The 14,190-nt window shown below is 40.8% G+C and overlaps 1 long non-coding RNA gene across 1 annotated transcript; it reads left to right on the forward strand.

Moving 5' to 3' along the window:
* The first annotated feature begins 395 nt into the window (after positions 1 to 395).
* Positions 396 to 13,445, forward strand: LOC104954667 (uncharacterized). The gene is made up of 4 exons (XR_799360.1): positions 396 to 689; positions 6,167 to 6,174; positions 10,302 to 10,306; positions 13,435 to 13,445. It is a non-coding gene; the product is annotated as an uncharacterized lncRNA (long non-coding RNA).
* Positions 13,446 to 14,190: the final 745 nt, after the last annotated feature.

Raw genomic sequence — 14,190 nt, forward strand, 5'->3', positions numbered from 1 at the left:
TTGTGTTCAAAATTCCAGGAAAGATAGACAACATCTAAGTTTAACTATTTATTATGAGAGAGCTAAATATATATATATATATATATATATTCACTTGGCCAAGGACTCCGTCACGTCATAGAAATTATAGGCAGCAAAGCTGTAATCTGTAACCACTATTTCCGGAAAGAGCCACGAACCTCGTGCGTGCATACATTTGTATCACACAGGGCGTTGCCCGTACATTTATGATTGGTCAAGACTAGCTGAAGAGATACCATGGTTTGGACTTGGTTCTCTTTGGTAGGGGCACAGACTTTGAAAAAAGTCTCTTGGCAACACGATCCTCCAATCAGCATTCGGCCGGCCTATGGAAGTCCCTCCCTACTCTGGCACCATCATACGTCATTAAAGAAAAAGCGGAATCTTCATAAGGCTGCTTCCTAGCTATGTTTGGGAGCGGAGCTCACCCAAAGCTCAAGGCCGGAGTGATGTCCTGTTTATGAATAACTTTTTGTACTCTTCCAGTGTCTTCACCTGACCTTGCTACATTAGTATTGCAAGCTGAAAACTTTCTTCTGACTATTCCCTTCGTTGGTATCTAACCCATCAGAACCTGGGATTAGTGATTGTGTCTATTTATTTTATAGTCATAGCAATCTCATGAGCACAATAAGCATATCATGTAATAATAAGAATCCCTCACCAAAATTAGACTCCACACCTGCCGTCAGCATGTTCAATTGTCATTGTGAACATGTAAACACAGCTTTACAGTCTCGTATCCGGCTGTACACAAAATAGGACTCAAAGGCAACATGCTGATACATAGTGTTATGCCACTCGCCAAAGAAACATTGCTTTGCAACCTTTTTTATGTAAGTTAACTGATGGAGTTGCTATATAAATAGTTGTAATTCACAGCCATTTAGTGAATAAACAGAGTGAATGACTGGATACATTTTAAAGTCATTTTGTGAATAAACTCTACCTTGAATTAATTAATGGGTTGAATTAAGTTGAGTTATTCAACACTGCTGTTGGAGTCAGAATACCTTTCCATTCTTATTTCAGAATCAAGGATGACTTCCTTATATGGCCTCAGTCATTGTGTGGGGTGTGCAGAATGTGTGTGCTTAACCCTGTGTGTGTTTGTTTGAGAGAAAAAACAGTCTGATGATACAATCATTGAATGAATGAATGAATGCTTGAATGTGTTTTTGAAAGAATAAATGCAGACTTTATGAAGTTCCACATAGCAGAAGCATTTAGTTTCAAAGCAGCTTCTTTAAGAGATTTGTTTAAATGTAGCCATACAAAATTACTTTGTGGACGTGTGGTGATTGTTCATCTTGAACAGGATATTAACCCCTACTTTTTATTAATTGTATTGATTGTATTCATCCAATACATGTTTTTGTGATGTACAATGTGCTTCTTTGATTATTTAAACACCGCCCAAACTTGTTAGTATTTCCTGCTGTTCCAGATATCAAACCACAATTATAACAATTGTGTTTGATATGCTAAATGCTAATGCCTACAGGCTAACAACATGCACACATTGAAAGAGAGTTACATTTGCTAATTAACACTAAGTATAAAGTGTTTGAAAAATTGAAATATTTACCTGCAGACAATGCTAAAGGCTCTTCAAAGTCATTAGGATTCATCCTCTGGGGACCACGTTTGTCTATAAAAAAAAGTAATGTCAATTTATCCAATAGTTTTACTATAAGTTTTCCATGGAAACGCAGGAACTGATCATCTTGTTAGGCTTGTGACAGCGCTAAGGCGGGGCTAACTAGACCAATAAGTGGGGGTGCTAAGAAAATAGTCGAGTTTCAGGACTTCAGTTTCTTTATAAGGAAGTTCTCGTTGTTTTCCATATAATCCGATCTAGCACAAAGTATATTACAATTATATGCAGTTTTAACTGAGTTTTGCCATAGAATATTCAACAAATGTAACAAACAAACATTTAGCATGATCCACCAAAAGAGATGCAAAATGATTCAGTTATAGCCATTTAATAAATGGGGTGAAGCCTGCGAGCTAGTTCAGGCAGTCAACTCGAGCACCAATTATACATTTACACGCAACACGCCTCGTCCCTCTTACAACCAACCAAACACATTCTTCTAAACATGCCGCTCTATTTAAGCTGCCAGGTCTTCCTGCCTCTGCCTCGCTAACGCTGCTGCTTCCACACTGCTGCTGCTCGCCTGCCCCCCCACCACCCCAGCCTCCACCTGTAGGCTCGGGGGATAGTTACTTAATCATCACCCAATGTTCTATGCACATCTGTGGAGTGATGAGGCCCGAGCCAGACGCCAAACTCAAACTATACTCTGCTTCTAATAAACATGTCAAAGAGAAACACGTGAGTTGTCTGACTGAAATAAAGTTTAGAAAAACAAACATTTCAGCATCATAATACACAAAGAAACAACACATCAACTGTTTGGAGTTGAGCAGACTATAGGTCTATAATGGTCACTCACAACTTAACATTGATTTAAAAGATTATTGTTGATGACGAACTACCAACATCGGTGAGGGATAGTGTCCTGATTCACAGTAGAACATTCGGAACGAGGCTTCGACGGGCGCACTATTCAAAATTGCCCAACCACTTAATTTCACATGAAATATTTATATTACATAAATCAGTGACTCACCAGTGTTGTTTTAAAAAACGACGATGCGTCTGTTGTTGTGGTTCAGTGCAAACTTTGCGCTGTATGCTGGCAATGGGCATAGATGCATATCTTACAACGGTGGTACGACATTATGTGAGTAATTTCAAGTGTTTCTCGGAAAAATTCGATATTTGTGTATTAGTGGATTGAGGAGTTGTTCCGACTATAATTTTCATTAACTTTTGAGAGGTAGGCCAATATGGAAACAACATAGATGGTACTTTTATTTTCCTTTTGTTATTTTATTGTTCAGAGAATAAAAAAAACACATTGATAGCTGTTGCATTAGCCTACAGTATGTCACTTTTTGACACCTGACGGGGCTGAACCGGGGCAACCCGTATTTGTGACGGGGCTTTAGTCCAAGTTACAGCCCCTACACACGGCGGCGTGCGTTGCCGCTTCAACGCTTCTGCCCATTCACTTTGAATGGGGTGACGTCACGATTTGCCGAACTGCATTGTGGGAGCAAAGCGTAGCTTCTCTCGCGGTGCTCGCTGCAAAAGTAGAGCAATGTTCTACTTTTGCCGCCTCGATGGAGGCGTCAGCCAATCAAATCCCGTTTATGCAAATCTGCCAGTACAAGCACTAGCCAATCAAACTGCGTGTATGCTGGGAGAGCCAGACCGCAGTTAATTTCCTCATATGCCAAAATATTTAGGAGAAAATAATCATAGCGGTAGGGAATCACCCGGTGCTTTTTATGATCAGTTCCTGTTCACCTACCGGGATACAAACCGGAGGAGCCAGGCATGGAGGGAGGTGGCAGAGACAGTGGGTGAAACTGGTAGGTTTTCGCCTGTTTGGGGAGTTTATATCCAGTGGGGCAAAAAAGTATTTAATCAGACACCAAGTGTGGAAGTTCTCCCACTTAAAAAGATGAGAGAGGCCTGTAATTTCCATCCTCGGTATACCTCAACTATGAGAGAACAAAATGAAAGAAAAAAATCCAAGAAAATCACATTGTTTGTATTTTTAAAGACTTTATTTGCAAATTATGTTGGAAAATAAGTATTTGGTCAATAACAAAAGTTCATCTCAATACTTTNAATAGCACTATAGACATTAATGTCATAAATGTTCATCATATAAAGTGTGACATGTAAAACCTATGCAATTGACAGGAGAGATTCATGTGATTGGTTGTTGGTCGCGTTGCTCGCATAAACTCCCCAAGCTCAAGACACGCCCACCGCCAAGCGGCAACGCACGCCGCCGTGTGTAGGGGCCGTTAGCCCCGGTGTAGCGCCGTCCTTGCACCAAAGTCATTAAGGTTCATCCACAATCCTCAGACCATCTATGTATATTCAAAAAGTCATGCCAGTTCACCAAATAGTATTTGACTTAAACTGTTACAGTTGAGACCAAAGGGCTGGACTGAATGCGTAACATTGCCATACATAGATCCTCACCTCGCAGCATGGCTAATAATGTAAGATATCTTCAAACAGTGGGGATATATAAGCTCTGTGACAAAGCCAGAATACTTGAAAGGAATAGTGCAAACAATGTATGATGTATAGAACCAAAAACATTGTATTTTCTTGCCAGGAATTGTAGAGTCAATGATGGCAATAAGACAGCAGATTAGAGCAAGAAGGGACAGCTGGATTCATCCCAATCATTTTGATATGAGCACTAGTTTGGGATTCAGCAGTGTCTATCAAATCTCTCATGCTCTATTAGTCCGTCAGTTAGCCAATTAGCACTTGGTAGGTTCCCAGATCTCTTCTCATTCTCTTTCCCTGTCCCTGTAAAGTGGTGTAAAGCCAACCAGCTTGCAGCATCGACTTTTTTCTTGTATGTTATCCACAGAGACCGAATCAGAGTGGTGCTACTTAAACGTGGGGAAAATTCATCTTCTGATCCTTGTGCACAAATTTGACCTGATGCCATCTGCAGTCCTCAAGAGATCAAAGGTTGGTCCCGCAGCTATGAATTATACATCATGAGACATGTGGCATGTCAGGGGTTATTCACGTATGTAAGCTAAGTAGATCCACTGGGGTAGCACAGGCATCCCCAACAGAATGCAAAGCTCTGCAGCATTTACAGTTCAAAATGTACATGTTCTGTGAAAAAGCATGTGGAAATCCATACATTAGTTGAACTCTAATAGGAAGAATGCTGGTAAGTGGACTCTGACTGAGACAGGTGCAGCTGGGACCTTTGCTGTGTGCAAGAAAACAGAAAACAGTTTCCCCAGGAGAAACACCCTATGATGCCTCAGAAGAGAAGGTCCGGGAGACCTTGTCAGAAAGTATATCAACCAAGAAAATGAGCTTGTTAACATATTACGAGGGTTGGCAATACATGGTTTTAGTCGTGCATGCAGGTTTTCAGCCCCTCTGCAGTTTTTACTTTTTACTTATATTTTTGTTGCACAATTTACCATTTTTCAAAAGGAACAAATATCTTAAAATTCAAGGTGAAACTGTGACACTTGGATACAATTTGAATGTGCCTCAACTGCAAAGGCGATCATAGACCGGGCTAGATGGTTGCAAAAATGCAACCATAATGCTAATAGTTGGATTTCTCTAAAATGTCAACTATAAAATCTCTTCCAGTCATTGTTGCTCTTTTGAAACTCTCTGAGGCCATCAGAGCCAGAAGCAGCTGAATAAGTGAAAAGGAACAGGTTGAGAATAGAAGACGCCACCTGCTTGGCGGAAGGAAAGGCGTCTGACATCAATGTAAATCCATTTACACACTGCAGGGTTAATTGCCTTGAGCTATACACATGAGTATCAGCTGCAGTAGAGGAGAAAGAAGACACGCTGGCACTTGGAGTACATACATAAAGTGTGTCTGGGAATACAAGGATCAACCAAGCAGCGTTTTCAATCAAGTCCAATGTGGTGATGGTCTCGCTGCACCTAATGAAAATGTGTGCAAATTACATTTGTTTTCGTACGAAGAAGAGTTGGAACTGAGCTCCTTTTACTAGCTTCCCAAAAACCAATAAAGATGAAAGAGAGCAGGTGATGTAATGCTTTGATGTTCATCCTCCTCTTTAATGTGAATTACTTCAAGACTAGACCAGTTCAATTTGAATAAACAACGTGCTTCCACAGTTGTTGAAAGAAAATGTTAATAGAACCAGTTGAATGGATGTAAATGATATCATATGTATACATTTTTGTGTAGGGGGACTGTTTGTAAAGGTTTATACACTGTCCATGTTTTGCAATGAGTCAAATGAACTCAAATGTTTGTATCTCCAAATTTCAGACCTGTAATTTCTGATAGCAAGTTTTAGAGGGTTGATAGTCAATGTGATTCTGTATTCGGATACGCGTTCTTCGTATACACTGAAAGCAATGCTAATGCTACATCTATAAGCCTTCTGCTTACTCATGTTCAATGTGATGGTCAGGAGGCAAACATCATTTTTGAAATGTGGCTTTTTGTTCTAATTCTGCTAATATGCTAGCTTGTTTTCCACACTTCCCGTCCTGTGCACGTGTTTAACGAAATATAACTGTTATATGTTTTGTTCTAAAAACACATGTCGATAGATGCCGTTAAGAGAAAGATAACCTTTAGCATGTACAAACCCACATGTAGAAATTCCCATGTAAACACAAAGAGTAACTTGGCACAGGAGAGCTAGTGTGTGTGGACCAAAGCAACGCTAAAGAAGCTGCCCCAGGGCAAACCTTTGCCCGCTGCTTGCTGTTAGCTGGTACTACTGCAGTGAATAGATTAGGGTTCACATGTAAACAGGCAAAAAGAATGGAGAAGCTAATATAACTCTTTAGCTCAAAGACTTTGCATGCTGGAGGCTACGTTGCCTGCATTGAAGCTACGCCAAGTGTGTGGGCATGTGTTTTCGCAACCGTGTTTGCATACATACAGTGCTTTTGGAGTGTATCGGAGTGTAGGTGGGTGAAAGAGAGATGGAGAAACAGTGCAAGTGCACCATGATGGAATCCATTAGGTAAGACTGAGGGGGGATCTGACAGCTGGGCTTTAACAGAGGCTTGAGCGCTCTTCCACCCAGCGGGGAATCGAGGAGTCTGTGAGCATACATGCATATGCAGGAGTCTGTGTCTACGTGTAATTCCTAAGTGATCTTCTTTTTCTGTGTGTCAGCTCTACAGGGGGACTGCCACCTGCAAACTCTTGTCCCTGACAGCTGTCGCGCTTTAACCATGTTGTATGTGCTTGTAGGTGTTTGCATACTGCCTTGCGTGCTTAGAAACGTTAGTGAATGTTTGCATGTGTACTTCACTCATCTTAATCCAGCATGGCAGGAAAACACATTGAACAAGGTCGGCTACAGTGTGAAACAGTCAGGATAAAACGTAAAGCATAAGGTGTTTCTGACAAATTCATTCAACATACAGTACCAGCCTAAAGGATCAAGGTCTTCTCCTGTTTGTCACAAATAAATAAACAGGAAATGTATTGTCTCAGTCAACTGCATTGATGCTGGTAACTTTTTTGCCAATAGCAATAATGGCTATAAGCTAACATCACTTTCCCACCGCAACCTGACAACATCTGTGGGACTAAAGGACAAAAGGGCCAAAGAACATCATGCAACATGGCTGCCGCTAGTCGTTGAAACTGAAACCTGTTAAAACAACTGATTATCTTCTTAAAGGAGAGGTGTCATGGCCATTTCCACTGATCATAATTCCATTGTTGAGGTATACTAAAATATAAAAATACTGTGCAATTTTCCAAACTCACATTGGTTTCGCATACAGCATCTCTGTAAAGTATGTGTATTCAGAAGTATTCCTGGTTTCGCATACAGCATCTCTGTAAAGTATGTGTATTCAGAAGTATTCACTTTCTCCACTAAACAGCTCGCTGCAGCTCCCCCCTCCGTGATTTCCTTGTTTAGGGATACACAGCCAAACACAGCCAAACTCAACCTGAACACACACAAAGTCACAGCCGAAATAAAAACAATAAGTGCGGGTTGATATTGAGTAAGAAAAAGGTTTATTGGTTGATAAACTCTGTGAGAATGGGTCTGCAGAGAGAATTTCGCGCGATCCCAACTGTCTGTTATCAGCCTGCAGCACGGAGCAGAAATCAGCAGGGCTGTCTGCACTGAGTGTCTGTGTGGTTTGGTCAATTTGGACCAATCAGCGGGGGCTTAACGTAACGGCTCCGCGGACGTAACGTAACGGCTCCACGGATTGGCCCATTTAGTTCCGGGTACGTGCTTTCGTAAGCACGTACCCGGAAGAATCAAATGGATGATGACGTCATGATGACGTTTCACCAACGAGGCGTTTTTGGGGAGGTATTTTCTGTTTTAGAGTTTTACTCGCTACAGGCTGTAGCGAGTAAAACTCTAAAACAGAAAATACCTCCCCAAAAACGCCTCGTTGGTGAAACGTCATCATGACGTCATCATCCATTTGATTCTTCCGGGTNATTGCAAGAGCCTGGAGGAAGGCGGGATCTGAAATTACAGGAGAGTTAAGATGTGCCAAACCAAAAAACAACAATAATATGTGTCTAACTTGTGACAGAACCCAGAGTTGGGTGTAACGCGTTACTGTAATAATATTACTTTTGTCGGTAAGAAGTAGTGTAACGCGATAATTTTATAATTCAGTAATCACACTACAGTTACTAACATTCCCCCGACACGCGTTACTTCGTTACTTACTAAAATCAGTCATAATCACACTGAAAGATGAGAGGGGTTTCCGCCGCAGGTTTATATGTAGGTAATCTGCGCGACTTGCACGTCCACATCTCTACGTGCAGTGCTGCATAAACATTGCTGAGTCAGCGATAATTTTCGAGGGGTGGAGGTATGCCCATTATTTTGAGTTTGTCCGAAGAATAGACAGGAATGTGACGGTGAGGTGCAAACTGTGTCCAGGCCAGAAGCTGTTATCCACTGCTGTAAACACCACGTCAAACCTCAACAAACACCTGCAAATAACACATGCTAAGGTGAAGCTAATAGCTAAGGACCTCCGAACCCAGAGTGAGGATGCTGTGAGTGCGCCGCCGCTGACCCCGAAGCAACAACAATTAGAATTTGGAGGACCGGTAACCAAAGCAGAGATGGACAGGCTTGTATCCTTAATATTAGAGGAAATGTTGCCCATTTGCACAGTGGAATCCCCATCGTTCAGAGATATACTGCGCAAAATACAGATAGCAGGAGAGAGAGGACAGCCATGGTCAGATAGGAAAACATTCAGGAGCTATCTGGATGAGTCTTAGAGAAGACATTTGAAACTTTATCCGTCTGCGTGATCTGCCTGTAGGGAGGGGCGGGCCAGCCCTGCGAGTAAAGTAACGAGTAAAGTAACAAGTTACTTTATAGCCACTGGTGTGGCGCAGAGATGTGATAGGTGGGTCGCGAATGGACGCGATGCACGGGAGTTTTTTATTTTTTAATTTATTTTTTTACCTCAGGCCGGAATCGAACCTGGGTCCTCGCGGGCGTTAGTGGACTGTAACAGCCGGAGACTCGCAACGGCAGGGGACTTTCACAGCGCCGGATCCGCGGAGCCTCGCAACGGCGGGTGTTTGTGGCGGTGGGTGCGGTACCGGCGCAGCGGCGCTGTGAAAGTCCATGGCCCACCTATGTCAGAGCCAGCGGCCCACCGGGCAAAGTCCCGAATCTCCCGATGGCCAATCCGAGCCTGCTCACACACACACAACTGAAACCAAAATCATTTACAGCGTTGCAGTCGGGAAGAAAAGGAATGTGGAGCGGCACCTCACCACTTCACAAGGAGTTTAACCGTGACACTTTTCGAAATCCCGTTTGTGTTACACTTTACAAATAGGCCTATGTTTATTATAATTTTTTAACGCAAGCCGTCATCGCCACGAGGAGCACACAGCCTCTGTGAGTGAGCGAGACAGGAGAGAGAGAGAGCGAGAGAGCTAGAGAGAGCACACATTTATCTATTTAATATAGCCTAGGTGTAAAAAATAAAGTAATAAATCATTCCAATGTGTGCTATAGGACAGTAAAAAAAAAAAAAAAAAGTTTAAAAGGGGAGTGATTAGTAAAATATGCATAAATAAAAAGAAATAATATTAACTAGGTAACATAAGATAAGAATAAACAAGTTTAAATTATTTGTTATTGGTTTTGATCATATTCTAAAGATTTTTGGATTATTGAAAAGTATACAGCTCCCTTTGGATTATTGAAAAGTATGCAGCTTTCAATTTTTTGCTCAAAGTGCACCAGATTGAGGCATTTCACTTCAACATAAAAAAAAAAACTTCCCGGGGGTGCATGCCCCCGGACCCCCCTAGAGGAGGTGAGGTCCACCCCCAAATAAAGCAGGTTAAAATAATTAAACTGCATACATTTTATTTTAATAAACACTGAAAACGGGTCCCACAGACCCAAACAGCACACAAAGGTTAAAGGTAGCATATAATAATGTTAAAATGTGCTAAATATATACGCTGCAAAAAAACGAAAAAAGAGGAGTAAAAGTAGCACGACTTGTTTTATTTTTTTGAAAGTAGCTCTCATCCTAAAAAAGGTTGGAGACCCCTGTTCTAGAACGATACATTTGACAATTTTAAGCTTGGCCTACCATTTTATTGGAGCGATGAGGAACAGGTGGGGCTTGAAAAGGCCCACCTGTTCAAAGTGGGGAATGACAGAAAAAGTTTGAGAACCACTGCTTTATAGAGAGTAACGAAGTAATTAAAGTAAATATGTAATATGTTACTTTTTTTTAGTAACAACCCCATCTCTGCCTGCCAGTACCTATCTTTAACTGGTTCTTTGACCTTAGCCAGTATTTCCCAGATTCTGATTTAGCCTAGACCCTCAATTACTTTGTTGGCCTGACTGTCAAGACATTTTTGGCTAGCCTTCTGAATCTCATACAAATACCTTCCTAAATGGCTGGTTATTGTTTTTTTTTGTTGGGTCCTTGAGTTCTGACAAAACAATCTGGACAGAATCTGTGAAGAATTTTTGTGAAATAAGAATTAGACGAAAGAAAAGGGTGAACAACCACCATTCTCTAGATGACTGACTTGGGATACCTTAATTTTAAAGGCAAAAATGAACTCTACAGTAGAGATCTCAAGGAATTACTGTTTTTTGTCGTCAACAACCTTGCTAGTTCTGGGTGTGTCCAAAGATATATAGCCTAGTCTGGTTTATTGCATCTAGACGTAAAAATAACAGAGCCATACTCCTTAATTTGTTTCAGAAAACACTGCCCTATCTCCATGTCTTTCAACATCTTCTCGCAGCACGTGACTACAGACAAGCCCGGCTAAAGCCCTGCTGACACCTCCATCTCAGAGTATTTCTAAATGGAGAACGACTGGCCATAATACGCCTTCATCTCCTATTAATTATCATCAATAACGCCTCCCTGCCCATTTATCTCTCTCACGCATCCACTAACCACTTCTACTGATCGTCCCAACCCCCTGGTACACACAACCCATCCCCCCATCGCACACACAGATACATACATGCACTTACATCCAAGCACATCACACACTCACCAACCCCCATACAAATACCTCCTTCAATTGCTAATTTCCCCCTCCCCCTATGTTCTCCATCATCCCTCGCTTCCATTCTTTCTTTACCTCACCAACCCACTCATCACTTCCTCTCAGCCCCCACCCCTTCAAGCCTCCCCCACCATCCTCCACCAACACAAGCCGATCTGACTACTCAAGCGACATTTTCATTGCGTTGACCAAGAAGACAAGAGCAGGGAAGGTGAGGATCTCCTTAGCCATCCTGCAGAAATGCTGACAGAAAGAAAATCCATTCCAAGCTTTGCATCTATTGGTAGCAGTCAGCTTATTCAGAACTCCTATCCAATCAAATTTAAGTATAACCTGTTTGAAGGTTGCCTAGTCCACATGTAGCATCTAAAGGTCATCATTTGTTTTTGCAATTGTATTATTATTGGACACGACAAGTAAGGGTACACCTGACACTTTTTTGTCTTTTATGTATGCAAGGAGTGAGGAGCAAATACAATTCTGTGTTGCACCTCTGATGCATTAGAATTGCTTTTGGGGGGATGGAAAAATGTTGGAAAATGGCGTTTAGGAGGGTCCTCGAAAAAGAAGTGTGCTGTTTTTGAAAAACAAGCTATTGTCAGCAAACAGAGCAGATACTTTAGTGTCATCACAGATGATGGATGAGCATCAAGGTCCATTTTATCTTGAGAATGTTTTTCACACTGCCAATAGTATGATACAATATCTGAAAGCATTCATCAAAAAACATGATGCCATTTTGGGCTGGGTTTATTTGAGGGATGGTCATTTTTTATATATTTTTGGATTGTGAACCAGAGTTTCCTTAATGGAATGACACATGGAGATTTCCAATATACACAATGCACGCCTAATGTTATTCTATTATTTAAAAATGGTTAAATGGTTTGTAGGCATTTTATATGCATTTTATATCACAAATATTTGTATATGATTCATTGGTAAAATAAAAGAAGACCTTGGCAAACAATGCTTTTTTGCTTCAACCAACACCCTTCAGATATAAAATATAAATTGTTATATTTATATTTTTTTAAAATAGCAAATTACTTGACACTACACATCAAATAAATATTAGGAGCCTTTCTAATTAAAACACAAACTTTTTAACAAAACTATATGTATGTTTTGTGGGTCAATTTGTTTATGCGAACCAGGAGGATGATTTCCATGTCAGATTATTTTCATCATCCCTCTTCTCTTCAGCCTGCTGTCTTGTTTTTTTTCAAGCTTTCTTGCCTTCTGGTACACACAGGTATGGATTGGAAATGGACTGTTTTGGCTACTGAGTGGACACACCGAGCAGCTTGGAGACTTTGGCAGGGCCATCTTCTGCCACCTTTTCAGTGTTTTCCTTAACACATTTTAAGTTGTGTATATACTGTACTGTTGAAAAGATGGGATGTTTAGCCTTTCAATTATATCTTACTACCGAAAAATATCTCATAAAATAATGACTATAACCGAGCTACGATCATGAGAAAAAGGTATTTTTAATATTAGCCAAAGAAGTATTCAAGGGGAACTCAAGCTGAAACATTCACTTTCCCACTCCTTTAGACCACCATTGGATTAGCTATTAGCGATGATGTTTTTTTACTCAGTTGAGGGAAAGTTGGGTTTAAGTGATATTGCCTTTGCCGTAAAGTTGATCGTTCGCTGTTTCAACACCATATTTATGAAGAGCATCAATATGGTTGTGATTCTTGGCCACATGTCAATGTCTATGATGCAGAGCCGGCCCGACCCATTAAGCAACATAAGCGGCCGCTTAGGGCCCCGCAGCCACTGAGGGGCCCCCTAGCAAAAAAATTTTTTTTAATCTCAGTACACCGTCGCCGTGATAAGTATGTTTAATTAATTGTGTTAATATGCCTAGATTGCCTACTCTCAAAGTCATCTATTATATTATTGAGTCAATAATATAATACATTAACCGTGCTTTACCTGAACCTCATCATGACACAAGAGAGGACGGCAGGATTGTAATTTCCCGTGTTCAGTGAATGCAACAGAGGCAAGACACCAGACCAACCAGAGAGTTGAATGGAAATAAACATCCGTCTTATTGGCTGACAGGTACCTATCATGTGAGCTGTGACAATGTTTAAAATAAACTGTCATTTGGACTCAGAGTTTTTGAAGATGGACATAAGACATTTTTTTCTTAAAAAAGACGACAATTCTCAGGTGGTGGCTCACACAACAACCCCAGAGCCACCACCTGAGCCAGGTAAACAAGGTATGTACATGTCAGTAGACTTCCAAGTTATGTGAACATGTAAGCAAAGCATAAATTACAGCTACGTTGACGTTACTTCGCGGGGGTAAGCTAAACCGTTAGCAAGTAGCTATAGCTAGCCAGATATATTAAATAAACACTTTGTCATACAATCTAAATGTAATGTTTTTTAGCGTTACCTGGTGATTTCAAAGAAAGCTCTAAGGGAAATGTTGACTTACTGTTCGACATGAAGCTAGAAGCTACCTTACAGTACAGTTGATCCTGAGTCCTGTCAGTTAAAGTGTTTCATAGCTAGCTTAGCTAAGCATCAACCTAGCACTGAAATATATGGATGTTATGTGACAGTATTTCTGAGAAACAGTCAGCTGTAAGGGTGGCATAGTTGCCACTGCTTTACGTGTCAACAGCATGTTTGAACGTATTAGCAGCAGTAAATGTGGCTGTTTGGCCACTGACGTTGTCATAACAACACCTGAATTTAAATGTGCAACCTCTTTTTGTGACAGATTTTTGCATTAAATTATAATTCTTCTGAATGATATTCCTATTGACAGCTAGTTTCTATGTGAACATTATGATATGGACAGCCAGAGAGAATAAATGAAAAACAGTTATGAAATACTACAGCATATGACAAAACAAGATCACAGTTTAAGTGATTTGTAAAATATCCATAAAGAAAATTCTGTTTACAGTTCTGTTTCATATGGGTGTTGTGAGATGTATCCATAGATCTCTTAATGTTGCTCTGAAAGTGCACCAGATTGA

The sequence above is a fragment of the Notothenia coriiceps genome, unplaced genomic scaffold, assembly GCF_000735185.1.
Source record: "Notothenia coriiceps isolate Sejong01 unplaced genomic scaffold, NC01 NC01_scaffold00023588, whole genome shotgun sequence".
Lineage (NCBI taxonomy): Eukaryota > Metazoa > Chordata > Actinopteri > Perciformes > Nototheniidae > Notothenia > Notothenia coriiceps.